Below are 14,548 nucleotides of genomic sequence, written 5' to 3' on the forward strand. Positions count from 1 at the left end.
TCCTCCCTTCTCTATCCAGCTCCTACCACTCAGCTTCAAAGACGCCAGTCATCACTTATTTTCTTCATTCCATCGCCGACGACTCCAACACCATCCAGTAAAACTGTGTTGAATAACTTTTTAGAGCAAGATGTTTCAGACTAGAGGCACTTAGCTCAAGGTTGGACCTCGCAATATTATAGCAATAATGCCTCCATAAATGAAGTTGAGGCCATGTCAACTTCATAATTTTAATGCTACATCTCATTCCAGGATGAAGAATTTTTGGGGAAGCTTGAAAGTAGACTGAGAAAAGAAAAAATTGAAGTTTTTTTTGAATAGTGCCCTGTCCTTTGTCTTATCATGCCATCACAGTGAGTCAGTAGCTCAGAGGCTTGTAAATACTGTCCTACCACATCTCTTTGGATATTACTCAGCCAAGCCTTTCTAAAATATTTAATTAATCATTCTCTATCTCTATTAAAACAGATGGAATTCCCAACCTTCAATTTTATGTCAGGATTCTGCAGCAATTTATTAACAGCTTGAACTCTGTTCTCTTGAGGGTTTAACCTGACGGTTGAACCCAATTACATTACAGTCCTTTGTTCATCAAGGGACATATGTAATATGATATTAAATATGAAACAACTCGTGCCTGAATAATGTAGTCTTTGTGATACAAATTAATGGAGTATGGAAGCCCAAATTTCAAGCGCACAAACTGTTCCTAGTTCTGATCTTACATCACAAAAAATCAGGACTAATTCTACTGCTGTCAGCTGACTTACTAATATAAAACTAGCATAAGTTAGAGCTGAATCATGGTTTGTCTTTCTCTTGTATTATTGTCAAGCCATTCTAAGTCCTAGTCATGCAGCTCACAAGCAGGGTTATGACTCCCAGAAACGAGTATACATTTAAATCAGTATACGCCTCCTCCATCTCATATCAGTACCATCGACACAACCTGGGGGAACCCCTCCACACACACAGTACCCAGGCTATAATTTCATGCAGCTCATATAGTGTTTCAACATAGCATGGAAACCTCCCACACAGAGTGAGAAATCTTATACTTTGCTGTGGCAGTTGTATTCGCCATTGTATTTTAAAATCACTCCTTATAAGCTAACTTTGACAGGTTAACATATTGCTTTTTCCATTATGAATCCTCCCTTCCTACCCTATTTTTTCCTCCTTGCCTCACGATGCAAGCCTTGAATGTTCGTTACTGTGCTTCTCCCACAGATTGCTCCTAGTCCTACACTTCACGGATGGCATGCCACTCCTGAGCTCATCCATCAGGCTCGGGCACTCCTGCTTTGTACCTGTGTTCCAGATGCACTTCTTCCACTGCCAAGCTACAGATACATAAGAAAACAATTAACAAGTTAGACCGATGAACACCTAATAACCAAGCAACCTTATATGCAGAAAATGTCACCTGCTAAAGAGCTGTTGCTTATTTTGAGATAATTCACATTTTCATTCTAAGGCTCAATGTCCAGCTGAAGCATTGCTGTCGAACAGTTCCCTAGTAACACAGGGGACCAAGTGCATTTGTTTTTGTGTTAAGCTGTAATTACAGTAGCAGAGGAGTGTATTTTGAAGCATCCGGCACACTTAAATTAGCAGGCTGTCAGTAAACTTTGCACACAATAGGAGGGACAAGATGGGTGGAATTGCATCTCCCCAAATGGCAGGTCTCAAAAACCCACACCTAAAGTAGGACAGAATCAGTCTATAGTCCACAGAGGAAAAATAAGCACTGCAAAAGCATAAATAACTTCATTGCAAGAGAGCTGGTTTAGAGAGATTAATTGTATTCGAGAAGAATACAATAACTTGACTATAAACAGAGTAACTGACAGCTGAGGTACAGGTACCTACAGTGTAGTGTCCAAATACGGAACGAGTAATTCCACACATCACACTCGAGGGGAACAAGCTTGAATAAAACCAGTTGCTCTGATGCTTTAAAACACCACTTGCCCTGACCACAAAGTCCTGCTTAAAATCGTATTAGTTAATACACTCTTTATATGTTACTTTTAGAGATGGCCATGAAGACCAGATCTTTTGCTTGGCCAGATACTAGAAGAATTGTATTTTTACTGGCTATTCAGATAAAATGCAGTTTGAAGGCCACAATTCTGTTTCTATCCCATGAAGAAGTTTTGCTGCCAGCTCTAAAAACTTTAAAACAAAGGCTGGATTTTTAAATTATTTCAGAGAGCAATAACACTTTCTTTATGGTTCAGTTTATCATGTGTAACTTCCAGTGTTAATCCACACAGAAGTATTCTAAATCCCAGGCCTAAAGAAATGCCAACCTAGTCCTCCAAGTTTTTGTTTCCTGGAGACGAGTAGAAGTGAAGCACACAGCAGAGTTTTTGAAGGAATTCTAGGAAGTTTTTAATCATTACCTTTCATGTGGAGGGGTCCCCATTTCTTTTAACCTTTTATAAACTAAGTTTGTGGTTTGTATTGTTTAGATTCTTAAAGCTTGTCATATTTTTCAAGTACCTTTCTGGTATTAATTTAAAATCCAGTCAAAAACCTCGATGACTGACTCCATCCCAAACCTCAGTACTTCAGAGGCCTTCAACTGCATTGCTCCAAGTGCCTCCACGTACCCAACAGTTCCTTTTGCCTGGAAAGAGAAGGGATTGCTTAGGAAGGTTAGTCCCTTCCAGTCAAATCACCAGCATACACAAACAAGCAAACCAAACCCAAGGATATTCTGTTTCTCCTGCCTTTGTTCACCTCTAACACTCACGTATGTTGTAAGACAATCAACCTTTTTCCCCGTCCTACAAAGAATAAACCCAACAGTGCTTTTTTCCTCACAAAAGATATTTCACCTCTGAAAATCAGTCAGGGGTTTTTTTTTTTTCTTTCCTTGCAACTCCTCATGCAATCCGAGTTGAACTGAGACTAAGACTACTACTTTAATTATTCTATTGTGCTTTTGGTGTTTAAGCAATCATAGAATCATAGAATCATTGAGGTTGGAAAAGACCTCTAAGATCATCGAGTCCAACCGTCAACCCAACACCACCACGCCCACTAAACCATGTCCCTAAGTGCCTCATCTACTCGTCTTTTAAATACTTCCAGGGATGGGGACTCAACCACTCCCCTGGGCAGCCTCTTCCAATGTTTAACCACTCTTTCAGTAAAGAAATTTTTCCTCACGTCCAATCTAAACCTTCCCTGGTGCAACTTGAGGCCGTTTCCTCTCATCCTATCACTTGTTACTTCGGAGAAGAGACCGACCCCCACCTCGCTACAACCTCCTTTCAGGTGGTTGTAGAGAGCGATGAGGTCTCCCCTCAGCCTCCTTTTCTCCAGGCTAAACAACCCCAGTTCCCTCAGCCGCTCCTCATCAGACTTGTTCTCCAGACCCCTCACCAGCCTCGTTGCCCTTCTCTGGACACGCTCCAGCACCTCAACGTCCTTCTTGTAGTGAGGGGCCCAAAACTGAACACAGTATTCGAGGTGCAGCCTCACCAGGGCCGAGTACAGGGGCACGATCACTTCCCTACTCCTACTGGCCACACTATTTCTGATACAGGCCAGGGTGCCATTGGCCTTCTTGGCCGCCTGGGCACACTGCCGCCTCATGTTCAGCCGGCTGTCGACCAGCACCCCCAGGTCCTTCTCTGCTGGGCAGCTTTCCAGCCACTCTTCCCCAAGCCTGTAGCGCTGCATGGGGTTGTTGTGGCCGAAGTGCAGGACCCAGCACTTGGCCTTGTTGAACCTCATACAATTGGTCTGGGCCCATCGATCCAGCCTGTCCAGGTCCCTCTGCAGAGCCTTCCTACCCTCGAGCAGATCAACACTCCCGCCCAACTTGGTGTCGTCTGCAAACTGACTGAGGGTGCACTCGATCCCCTCATCCAGATCATCGATAAAGATATTGAACAAGACCGGCCCCAAAAATCGTGCTTTACTGCAGAGACAGCTACAGTTCAAAGACACATGCAAAGACCTCTTTGTAGGATACATATCAATCCGCCATGTGTTAAAGGAATAATAAAGATTATTAAGAGAAGCGTTGGAAGCCCTGCCCCAAGGTCAGGGTGTGTAGGCCTCAGTCAATCCCTTTGTGAATGCATCGCTGCGGCACATTATGATACAGAAGCAATTGCACCAAGTCTTCAACCAAACGGGTATGAAATTTAGATCTGAAATGTAAGTTTTGCTTTTGTGACAGAGCAAATATTGTACTGATGACTTTTTAAAATGACCTTCCCATCTTGTTGCACCAAAGCCTGTCAAGCCCCTGCCCTCTCCGGCTCCCAGCAGGCTGGGCGACGCACTGCTGTAGCCTCTCCTTTCCAGCTCTGTGGGAGAACGATGCTCCTCGCTCACCCACCCAGGCCCCATCCCACCAGATAACAAGGCTGCACTCTATACTGGAGGTGACCTGCGGTTTACACAGGAACAAGTGAACTAGTTAAGAGCTTCCAGCTCTCAAAATGCTCACACATTTCAAGACTTCAGGGAACTGATTTTAGAAATGGTCTGTTAAACCTTTTCCCCATTCACTGCATAGCAGGAGCCAAAATCTGATAAAATGTGAAGTCTGTCTCATCTCTGCCATACCTGCCTGCGGGGAGTGCTACAGCCCTCATGGGGCAGGAGGTCAGCAAGCTTGGGTCTTCAGTCTCCTGAACTGCATACACATCAGATTTTTCTACTGGAATTGTTTTCCCTTGTCATTATGAGCAGTGTAATACAGTAACACATTCCACAGCATGAGAATGATTTGTTTTCAATCATAAATATCTTTAGTTAGCAACACACGAAGCAGAGAGCATCAAATAAGCCATCATTCTACAAACATGGACCAGTCACAACATCAAGGAAGACAATGAAACAGTTTGTTGACTAACCTGTTTTAGTCACAGCTAATATTTGTGACCATAATTACAATGCAGGTCAAACTTAAAGGGTAAATATTTTACTCTTACAAAAAGGACACAAATAAACACTTGCATAATCCAAGATTTCTGTGAGTTCAGATTCTCACATATTTAAGCCGTGTGTAGAGTCAGGATTATTACAAACTCAGCTTTGATATACCATCTCTTGGACTATCATCAACAAACATGAAGTCATTTTGGATATTGTTTGTTTAAATGCTCCAGGGATATTTGAAAAGCACATTCTCTACAAAAAACAGAAACAAAAATAAAAGACATACCTCACCACTTATGAGCAACCTTGCATTATCAAAACATTAACCACACAACAGTGTTTAGCTACTGAACAGTAATCTGTAGGTGAAAAGCCAAGTGGATCTTCAAAATTTAATTCTTCAGTAACTTTTTTTGTCATGTAAAAGTGGCACTATCGTACAGCTGAAGGGGCAGAATCCAGAAGACAGGGAAAGACACATCCAAAGTTCACACATGGAATCTTTGAAGCCCCAGACCAGAACCTCGGTGCCGTGGCACACTGCTGGGCCGTACCTACCGTTGTACTTCCTCACACAAGCCTACACTCAAACCCATTAAAGGCAATGAGGGTGATGCCTCTGAAGAGTTGAAACTGGGCCCTGTAAGGGGAATTTTACAGAAGTCACACTGGGTAGTAGGTGCTTTGTTTTTAATTGACTGGGAAAACAAATAAACACCTATATCTTCTTAACCCTTATCAGTTTTCTCATTGCAGCATAAGAAATAAAGTGACATTATTTCATTGATTTTGTTGCCTTTTTTTAATAATAAAAGAAAAAAGCAGAAAGGCCACAGATTAGTTATAAATGCAATATAAATGCAATACTGCTCCTTGGTAATCAGTCAAACCAGATCTTAAACCTTTCCCTAGAGTCTAAGGTCTCTGTTAAGTAGCTACCAACAGTCACAGGCAGTTGGAAAGGTAGGGAAAAGGTCAGAGATAGACTTCATGCTTGGGAAAAGCACTCATTTTGCAGTTAAATATTTCTTTCCTATTTTGTTGTTATACAATACTATGCTATACAAAACTATCGTGTTTTTTTCATATACACAGCAAGAGAGCTCATGATGCATACTACCTTGGAGCACTACCCCAAGGAAAAAAAAGCATCTGTATCAAGCTGGCAGCATTCACATGAAATCCATACTGTACTGGCAAATATTGATCCCTCTGAGCGAGAACTAAGTGAATTTCACTGATCCAGTCAGGCAGGTGGCTTATCATCCTGTAGGCAACAAGGAAAGGGAGAAAAGCTCTCTAGAGACAAGGATCCAGAACATAGACTGAATAGGTCAGAAAGAAAGGATGCTTGGCTATCCGAGCTAAGAGTTTTTTTTTTTTTAAACTGTTCTGTAAAGCTCTTGCCAGACATGGGTAGAATTCAGGGAAGAGGCAAATTTCAGATCCTAGACCTCACAAGTTACCTACAAGAGCAAATGGGAAAGCATTAACAGCACTACCACAGACATAGTAAAAGGAACCTGTAGACCACAGAGCTGTTCACAGCAACAGTGGCTCTAGGTCCCTGAAGAGTAGAGTAAAACAAACCTCCAAAGTTCTCCTTTCAGTTTGAGTAAATTTAAAAAACTAAAAAAAAAAAATCAATGAGCTGTACTTTCCTTTAGTAGACTATTCCCAGGTGCAAGCAATAAAAACCTTAATTAGTTAATGTTTATAGTAATCAATTTAGATCACATGAAGATGATTGTTTACAGTGCTCTGCTAAGCCATGACAAACAAGCACTGAACAGAAACTGCTCAACAGCCTGCAGCACACATACAGGCGTTCAGCTGATGGTTGGCATAGGGCTGAGTGAAGAGAACTACGAGAAAGGCCCCGTGCTTATTTTCCTAGTTTCTAAGGCTTCAGGAGTGACATCCCCCTCTAAAGAGAGATATGTAAAAAAAAAAAATCAACAATTTCATCATCGAATATCTGATAATGATCTCAAGGCCATTCTCAATTACTCATTATTTTAAAGCACAGAAATATTAAAGGAATGATTACTCCAGAGCAGATGCAGCCCTAAACAGGGGCTGGCAGCTGTATCCCCATGCTGTGACGGGAACGGCATGCCATACCTCCTTGGTGTGAGGCACAGCTCCCTCAGGCCTCAGTACAGCTTTGTGCCAACCACAGTCAGCAGCAGCTCGTACGTAAGAATTGGCCTGTTTCAAACATCATCCAAGCTATTTTTTTTCCCCCTCCTAGTGCCAGCAGAGATTAAGAGCTTGAATAAGGGCATCAGAGTTGCAGTAGGGGGAAGACAATCCTGTAAGGGAGCTAAACCCCATTAAAAGAGAGCTAATTCCCTGCAATCAAGGAGGGTACTCGCATGTTCAAAGCGGAAAGTTGTCTACAGCGTTGAAGAAACATGCACAAACTGTGCTACCCCATCAAAACCTATGGCTGGAGGCAGTAGCTGAGAAAAAGTTTTAGTTTTTTGCTGAGATTAAAGTACCAACCATAGTGACTTCTGTCTGGGTTTACCACCTTCTTTTGCGTAAATCACCCAGCAGCCATGAAGCATTTGTAGGTTGCCATTTTACCTGTTGCAGGAGAAGTCAGCTCTCGGTTCAGTTGGTTATTTATGAAAATAAAATGCAGTTATACAATACTTTACTCCCAAATCCTTCCCTCCTGACAGAAAGCCACCAATATGCATACTCTACTCCTCCAAATAAAATTAAAAAAAAACCATCAGAAATAAGGAAGGCCAGTAATCACTAACATCCTTAATAGAGGAAACCTTGATGTGGTTCCTTTAGGATAGTATTAGTTCCATTGCTTTCCTACTGAAAAAAATTCCATCAGGTGCATCCAATAGATAATCTGCTTTCAAGCTCAGGAGCAAACATAGACCCACTTTCTGGCAATCCAAGTAGGGCACTGCAAGGGGCCAGCAGCAACCTGGGGAGTGAGGGACCTCTCCTGGGTGCAGCAGGGCAGGGTCTCACAGCCAGAGCCCATCCCACTACCCCAGCCAGGGAGCAGGGTGGGCTGGAGAGCGTAGCCAGGCAGGGCCTTAGTGATGGAGCGAGTCCAAGGTCAAGCCAGGACATCAGCCGATCAGTATTTGGATCAGCAAGACCCACAGCCAGGCAGGGGAACAGCAGCAGTGCTTTGAAGACCACCACACCTACACAGCTGGGACAAAGACTGCTAGTCCCCAGGCTGAGCTTAAATAGAGCCTTGGGCCCCATGGGCAGGGTGTGGATGGGGGCCCAGGTGAGGCTGCTTGGGGCACTAAGGCTTGTTGGTGCCCTCAGGGACTGGACAATTACTTCTACTCTTTCCAGCTGTCAAACATATTTTATATTACCTTATTCAGGTTCAGGAGAAAGATGCATATATGTCCCATACATGCACACACAGAATAAAACTCTCTTGGCACTGCACATTCCTACTGTTGAAATTAGCTAATCCATCTGCATTCGCTCCTCTAGGAAAGTCTTCACCATCTTGCTCAGTAAGTGCCTTCATCCAAGTAATTGGGCACTTTTGCCATATAGTAATGTGAGGTGGTTTGTGTCATTGGTTTAGGATAAAAACAACATGGTAGAAATCCCCTTTTTTACTGGAGCTTCCACCAGCACCATCACCCCTTGAACTGTGCTACTGATAAAAATACATTTCTCAGTGTCCATAGGGGGCAATAGAAGAAAGGTAATAAAACATTCAGCCCAGAGGTGTGGTAGGACACTCCCTCCTCCTACCTCACAGGGATTAAAGGGGTCTGTGGACAAGCATGTATACAAACTCTGTGGGCACCACCAGGGTGGCTTCAACCAACAGATTCTAGATTACACGGATTATGTCTCTAATATATGCACCACTAAATGGTCTTTCCAGCTTGCCAGAAATCAGTCCTGACAGAATCCCCTTAGATCACACTATCGTTCTTGCCCATGTATTACATCAATACTGTTTTATGCTGACTGCTACTTCAGGTCATGGACAAAGAGAACAAAAAGTTCAATGCTAGTTTGAAGTAGACTGAATTAGCTTATTTTTAGCTTTTTTTATTAGTTTAAATTATCAGCTTAATTTATTTTGCTCTAGAAAAGACTATGAAACCTATGAAGTGCTGTATCTTTTCCTTATTACAGATAAAACTATGTGATAACTGTAAGTCTTCTACAAGTGCTCCCAAATATTTAATTTGTGTTTTCATTTACAATCCTTAAAAAAATAGTCTTAGAAGATTATGATTTTTTTTTTTTTTCTGTGAGAGAACATAATCTTCATCCAACTTGCAGAGGAAAGAGACACTCTTCCCAAGCAGAGCCCTTTACACTCCTGTATTCCTTATACAAACAAATTTGCCAAGTCCCTGCAATGCTACCGCTAGTCCTTGCAATGGACTCCCTCCGTACGTGCTGGAGGAAAAGCACTGAATCATAGGGGAAAACACAGGCTAAAGCAAATCAGTCCTTTCATGTTAAATGCTACCATATACAGCATTTCAATTAGTTGATATTGATACTATAATTTTGTATGTTGGTGATTGCACGTGCAATACATAACAGCAAATTACTGCAATCACCAACTGTTGAACGAGTGCTTCTGATACATTAGCAACTCTTTGATCTAAAAACTGTGTTTTCCTGTTAACAGTTAAGTGCCATAAATGTACATTAATTTAAATGGCAAGGGAGATAAGCTTACATAACACAAGAAAAAATAAGGAAAGGGAAAAGGCACAGCAGTGAGTAATGTATTTAATGGCAGTCTCCCCATTATGCTCTTTCCTTTTCTTGCTTGCTTGCTGTAAAAATCGCAGCGGTTGTCACTGCTAAGGAGAATTTGACACTACAACAATTATTCGGACCCCTGAGATCTCCCAGCCACTGATGAGAGTTTCAGTCTGCTCCCCTTTCCCACTTTCCTTGACCTCAAAACAGGTTATAGGCACTGGACAGTCTATCTTTTGTGAAGAGATGTGCAGAAGATTTACAGCTATATAGTTAGACGACCTGAGATGATATTCAAGACCCGATTCTCATTTTTACTAAGATTGCCTTACATCATGACAAAGTAAAGTAGCATTAGCAGGCATCAGGTTCTCATAACCGCGTAACTGCCTGGTTTTTCTCTGGCTAAGAGTGCAATGGTGATGTGAGGAACACCAAGAGAGAAACCAGAGTCAGACAGTTTCAGAGATAATCAATCTTAAGCAAAGCTAAGGTATGCATCAGCTGTATGCTCATTAATTACTTTGTCGTTACTGTGCTCAGATGTCCCAATGGCACCACGCCATGTAGTAGCCCACGTACCAACACAGCTTCTTTACCAAAAGTAGATATGCTCCGTTTGGCATTATAATGTGCTTTTTAATATATGAGCACATAGAAAGTGAAAAGCTATTTTCCTTTCTGGATTTAAAAATACATGTCATCACTAAACTCACAGCTGACTGTATTATCTAGCGTAGACAGCTGAGAACATGAGAAGGTTCACTAAAAAACATTTCATAAAAATTTCGTATTCTCTTCAAAGAAAGGTTAGTCCATACCAAAAAGCAGAGTCTATTAAAAGATGCTCAATAAGATACATTGCATATTCTCCAAATGTCTGTCACAGATGGCTTTCTGTCTGTAACTACGATTTGAAAAAAATACTGATTTATGTTCCACAGAACACAGGAAAAAATACAGAAGGAAAATAGTGCCAGCCACTAGAAAGGAACGGGCTCTACTAAGTAAATTGCAAAGCTGTAGGAAGAGCTCCCGTTACTCAGGGTTGAAACTCTCCTAACATCCAGAGAAGAGGGCTGAATGATGTGCAACATGTCAACATGTCCTTATTTAGGGACTGCCGCGTTGGAAGGGCTGCCAAACAAGGGGAAAGCAATTGCACCACGAGAAAAGTAGGTAGAAATGTTTAGTGCTATGGCTCACATGTACGGAAAGCCCATAAACAAGCACTGATCGCAGCATAACACTGCACACCTGGTGACTGCATAACCTGTACCATCAGCACTGAGAAATAACGGCATCCTGGGCTGCCAGTTCAAAGAACTTGCTAAACCTTTCCTGGGACCTCTTCCTGCTCTTACAAATGCCAGTTTTCTGGGTTGTGTAGAGGTACGCTTGGAGGCACCAAGTGGCAAAGCAAGAAGATGTATTTCCGTGAACATGCTCTCATAGAGACTATGCAGAGGACGCTCTTCTTGACAGGCGACACTCATTCCCACTGCTCCCAAAATGTGCTGTAAAGGTTCTGCGACGTATCTAAGTTTTGAAGATTTAATTCCACACAGTCTCCTGAAAAATTCCCATCATCTCGGAGGACCCAGTAGACCGCAACAGAAAGTTTACTGCCCGATAGTCTCCAGACATACAACGGCTAATACGACCGTTTGTATGGGCCCCTTTTCAATGCCCTGAACAATATCTCATCATGTGCAGCCACACAAACCTAATGGAAGATGGAAATGCCATGTGAGAATAAATTACGGCAACATCTTTCCACTGAAGTGAAGAGTTCAGATTCTTATCATGACACTCCACCTTGGATTCAGTCACTGAACCTGATTTAAAATCCCTGTTATTGAAGCACTGTGCTCCATGTGATTTTTACGAAGGAGCGGCTAAAGCCTGTGATAGGACGTTCTGCCTTCATGTGTTTGGGGCCTCCTGTCTGTAACGAGCAAAGTCAGCACCGCTCAGTCGAAGCCTGCTCTGCTCCTCAAGAACGTAGTTACCGGTTGTTCTCTGAAAATAAGGAATTTCCTCACACCTGCAGATATTTCTGGCCAAATGGACCAGTGCAGGCCTTACCTGCCAATCCTTTTTTATTCTCTCGAAAAGTAGAGGTTTGGTGGTTTGGAATAAATGAATAAAACTGGCTCCTCGTTTTTATGAAAAACATTTTTTTCATTGAAAAATGAGAATTTGGCAAACTGCTACTGAAGTTGAATTCTACAAGGATTATGGAACTGGGACCAACATCTGCAAAAATGAGTCTAGTTTTATTGCATTCAGTTAACTGAAATATGTAACTCGCCCACCTATAAAATAGGCTACTCAGCTGGGAAACCAACACATCTTCAGTTTTTGACATTTTAGTATATACAGTTTTTCTTAAATCATTTTTTTGTTGTTATGGTCAGAACTGCTAAACTGCACAATCCACCAGCTCGGTCTGTAAGGACAAAGTAAATAGTTGTCATTCAACGCTCCGTCTGCACTCCCTGTACCAGATGCCTTCTCACTCTTCCCTTCATCATCCAAACTCAGCTGCAATACCTATCCTGAATACCACTTTTTTTTCAAATAAATTCCGGTAATGTGGTATGTAAGGTACAGGTTTTAAGTTAGCTGAGGGCCCGTGTCTATTAAGAACTAGACGTGCGCGCTGAAGTGAGGTGCAGGATTTCCGAAGGACTGCTGCGGGGCTGCAGCACTGGTGAGCCAAGTCTCTTCGTCCGTTGCGGTACATTAGGATTTACATCGCTGAGGTCACCGGGTACTTAAAGGTAAAATCAGTGGTAGCACAAGAGAACCGGCACAGTCATTTATAAATGAAGATGTAAACGTCAGGTGAACTAAGATTATATCGTTGTTTTAGCTGCTGATTTCCTTGATTATTTTTCTAGAGGTCAGTGATAAGGAAATAATTTTATGGAATGTGACCTCCGGTGGAAGGAGTATTTATATGAATTATGAGCTAGACTGATGATGCATACATGAAATAAAGACAGTCCTAGGAAGGAAAATAAGATTCCAGATTAGGCACAATGTTTGCACGCATTTTTGGATCCCGCAAAGCACCACACAGAACATTATATGAATTTATAAATAAAATTAAATGTTTGAAACCAATTTGATGCAGTTACTCAATTCTAAGGAGAATTATTCAAAACTATTCACTGCTGCTGAACAATATGCTTTTCATAAATTCATAGGTGGAGCCAGTATCTCGCTATCTGTAAGGCTGCCCTACATCTCCCTTGTTTTCAGCTCCTTAGAACTGTGCCACTTGTAATAAATTAAGTTCCTATTATTTTCCAGGTTTCTCTTTGCTTTAGGGTAGATGTTTTGCAAAATTTTAGCCAGGAAGGATAATAGCCTTTTTTTTTAATAAGGCTATGAAAAAAATACTTTGTTGTGTTCACGTTAGTAGTTCCAATATCTTTAAGCAACACTTGTGCCCCCTGCTCTGGAGCAGCAACGTATTTGTCAGGGAGATAGTGTGCCAGGAGCTCTGTGTCTTGGGAGCGCGACTTCTGCCAAGTAAGTGAAAATGTATCCTGATTTGGCCAAGTCATAAACTGTGATAAACCATGCCTTGCGTGTACCCATATAACCTGCTATACCTGCTGAACACACGCAGCTAAATTCTCTGACGACTGCATTTCAGCAGGAATGCTCAGATTCAGGGTAAAGCACGACTTTATCTGCAATTTTTCTTCTGGACCGTTCTGGGGTCTTCCCAGACTGTCTGGGTCTGGAACCGGTGACAAGAAGCCTTTTCTCCGGTGCTGCCTGCAGTCCCTGCTGGCCTTAGAGCTTGTGGGAGAGGAAAGTGTCTGATTTACACACGGAACCAGCAAGGGTTGGACTTCAGTGGGCGAAAACAGAGGGAAGACCGCAACTGAGGCAACGAACCGACGCTCAGCATGGAGGAGGAATAAAGGGACATCTGATGAGCAGCTGCGTTCCCTGAGAACTGTCACGTTTGCGAAGGCAAAAAAGAAAAAAAAAAGGAGTAAAGAAGTGATCGCTACCCTGGAACAGGCAACAGGAGAGGAACGAAAAAGGGAGCTTTGAGGCCAGGACTTGAGAAAAAGGGCAAAGGGAGAGGAACCAAAAAGGGAGCTGGGTCACCTTGAGGCCAGGACTTGAGAAAAAGGGCAAAATCCATGTGGGCAACTAGAAAAGACTGAGCAAAAAGTCTGGGGACACGGGCTGGAGTGAAACAGCCCAGCAGCAAGGCTTCAATTCCACCAAGGCTCCCGAGCCTCAGCCTCTTGGTTCATGCTCTGGGCTTTTGGAGATACCTGGCCGTGGTGAAACTGATCCGGTGGGGTCAAGACCGAGAAGCCTGGGGCAGGGAAACCAGAAATGCTTCATCACAGGCATTGTGGCTGGGAGTGGGACTGAGGCTGAAGGCTTGAGAAGGAGGTCCGGAAGGTAAGCGCATGTCTCCTGAGAAACACCATGTGCAACCTGAGATTGTGCTGAAAACCAGCATTGGACTTGCAGAAGAAACAGGTTAAGGAGGCAGGTATAGGGACAGAGAAACTACATAACTGTACGATTTAAAGTGGCATCAAGATATATCGGCACAAAGACTAAAATTACGGTTGCACTGACACCTACTTCTGGCGGACCCCGACTAGGGGGTCCTCGCTAGCGGTGGCTCCAGCAGATGCGCGGCGTTCAGGGGAGCACCGCTACGTTAGACACCCCCATCCCAAAACGCAGCCAGACACCTAGACACGGACACCGGCCCCTCGCAGAGAAGCCACGGGCGGGCCGGGGCCGGGGCTCCTTTACTTTCGCCCCGGGCTGCTGCCTCCCTCCGGAGGAGCAACCGGGCCGCCGGCGGCGGGGGCGGGCGGGGCGGGCGCGGCGCGGGCGGGGGAGACAG

The sequence above is a fragment of the Aptenodytes forsteri genome, unplaced genomic scaffold (assembly GCF_000699145.1).
Source record: "Aptenodytes forsteri isolate BGI_AS27 unplaced genomic scaffold, ASM69914v1 Scaffold181, whole genome shotgun sequence".
Taxonomy (NCBI): domain Eukaryota; kingdom Metazoa; phylum Chordata; class Aves; order Sphenisciformes; family Spheniscidae; genus Aptenodytes; species Aptenodytes forsteri.